Genomic DNA, 2,960 nt, shown 5'->3' with positions numbered 1-2,960 from the left:
GATTCTGCACATCGCACCGCGTTTTGTGGAACGATGTCGAAGTGTTGTTAACTTACCATACACACCCACCGCAGTTCGCATGAATGGAAAAAACAGCACACATCTCTCTTAGAAGGTTCTCCCAAAATACATAGCAGACCCCTGGAGGGGGTCTGTGTGTGTTTTTTTTTCACCCCTTCCAGTACAGACACTTTCACCCCCTTTCCAGTCGGGACACTTTCATCCCCTTCCAGTCGAGACACTTTCATCCATCTTCCAGTCCGGACACTTCCCCCCCCTTCCAGTCCGGACACTTTCATCCCCCTTCCAGTCCAGACACTTCCCCCCCCTTCCAGTCCGGACACTTTCATCCCCCTTCCAGTCCAGACACTTTCCCCCCCTTCCAGTCCAGACAGTTTCACCCCCTTCCAGTCCGGACACTTTCCCCCCCTTCCAGTCCGGACACTTTCACCCCCTTCCAGTCCGGACACTTTCACCCCCTTCCAGTCCGGACACTTTCCCCCCCATCCAGTCCAGACACTTTCACCCCCTTCCAGTCCGGACACTTTCCCCCCCTTCCAGTCCGGACACTTTCCCTCCCCTCCAGTCCGGACACTTTCTCCCCCTTCCAGTCCGGACAGTTTTACCCCCTTCCAGTCCGGACACTTTCACCCCCCTTCCAGTCTGGACACTTTCCCTCCCTTCCAGTCCAGACACTTTCACCCCCTTCCAGTCCGGACACTTTCCCCCCCTTCCAGTCCAGACACTTTCCCCCCTTCCAGTCCGGACACTTTCCCCCCTTCCAGTCCGGACACTTTCACCCCCTTCCAGTCCGGACACTTTCACCCCCTACCAGTCCGGACACTTTCACCCCCTTCCAGTCCAGACACTTTCCCCCCTTCCAGTCCGGACACTTTCCCCCCTTCCAGTCCGGATACTTTCACCCCCTTCCAGTCCGGACACTTTCACCCCCTTCCAGTCCGGACACTTTCACCCCCTTCCAGTCCAGACACTTTCCCCCCTTCCAGTCCGGGCACTTTCACCCCCTTCCAGTCCGGACACTTTCACCCCCTTCCAGTCCGGACACTTTCACCCCCTTCCAGTCCGGACACTTTCCCCCCCTTCCAGTCCGGACACTTTCCCCCCTTACAGTCCGGACACTTTCACCCCCTTCCAGTCCGGGCACTTTCACCCCCTTCCAGTCTGGGCACTTTCACCCCCTTCCTGCCCAGGCCAATTTTCAGCTTTCAGCGCTATCACACTTTGAATGACAATTGCGCGGTCATGCAACACTGTACCCATACAGGCATACCTGTTGATTTCTCACTGTTACTATGTAGCAGTGCAAATTTAAAAAAAAAAAAAAAAAAAGCAACAGTGTTTTCCACATTGTATCAGCCTGCTATACAACACTGATCTTGCTTCTCATGGGAATAATCTCATATTAACCTTTCAGAACATGACAGTAATAAAGTGATATTTAAACCAAAAGCAAACATTTTGTTGCAGGTAAACAACAAATCACCACTGTATATTCTCTGGTGTGTTTTTAGCTGAACTCATTAGATGAGTTAATTATATTTTCCCCTTGACGATTGTTTAATTAGTTACATTACAATGGCCTGGAGGTTTGAGCGGTATCATTTCTGGAGTTCACATTTCTATGAACAAATGAATTCACATACACCAATCAGCCATAATATTATGACCACCTGCCATAACCCATTGAGGCATGGACTCCACTAGACCGCTGAAGGTACGCTGTGGAATCTGCCATTAACCCCTCCCCCTCCTGAGGATTTACCCCCCTTCCTGACCACGCCTCTTTTTGCTACTCAGCGCTGCACTAATTCAACTGATAATTGCGCGGTCATGCAATGCTGCACCCAAACAAAATTTACGTCCTTTTTTTCACACAAATAGAGCTTTCTTTCGGTGGTATTTGATCACCTGTGCGCTTTTTATTTTTCACGCTATAAACAAAAAAAGACCAAAAATTTTGAAGAAAAAGAATATTTTTTTACTTTCGCTATAAAAAATATATAGTAAACTCAAAGTTAGTTATAAATTTCAGCCAAAATGTATTCTGCTCCATGTTTTTGGTAAAAAAAAATCCCAATAAGTGTATATTGATTGCTTTGTGTGAAAGTTATAGCGTCTACAAACTATGGTATAGATACTGCAATTTACGCCATTTGTTTGCTACACAGCGCTGCGCTAGTTTAACAGACAATTGTGCGGTCATGCAATACGGTACATAAATGAAATTTATGTCCTATTTTCACACAAATAGAGCTTTCTTTTGGTGGTATTTGATCACCTGTACACTTTTTATTTTTGGCGCTATAACCAGAAAAAGTTTTGAAGAAAAATGTTTTTTTGAAAAAAACAATATTTTCTCATTTCGGTCATAAAAAATATCCAAAAAAACTAAAATGTTGTCATAAATTTAGGCCAAAATGTATTCTGCTCCATGTTTTTGGTTACAAAAATCCCAATAAGTGAATATTGATTGCTTTGTGTGAAAGTTATAGAGTCTACAAACTATGGGATAGATAATGGAATTTACACAGCTTTTACTTTCTGACTGCTCATCACATTCCTTGAGGTGCTAAAATACCAGGATAGTACAAACACCCCCAAATGACCCCTTTTCGGAAAGTAGACACCCTAAGCTATCTGCTGAGAGGCATTTTGAGTCCATGGAAGATTGTTTTCTTCCACACGTTTCTGGAAAATGACAAAAACATTTTTTTTTATATATAAAGTTGTCATTTAAATTATATATTTCTCGCACAAGCCATGGGTATATGTGGAATTACACCCCAAAATACATTCTTCTACTTCTACCGAGTATGGGGGTACCACATGTTTGAGACGTTTTGGGAGCCTAGCCACATACAGGAGCCTGAAATCCAATGACCACTTTGAAAGCCTGAAGGTGCGTAACTTCCTCATTACACTTTCTCACTACCTATCAC

This window comes from Staurois parvus, unplaced genomic scaffold (assembly GCF_062004578.1).
Source record: "Staurois parvus isolate SC_StPar_1 unplaced genomic scaffold, SC_StPar_1.0 ptg002668l, whole genome shotgun sequence".
NCBI lineage: Eukaryota > Metazoa > Chordata > Amphibia > Anura > Ranidae > Staurois > Staurois parvus.
This window is presented reverse-complemented; position numbering follows the sequence as displayed.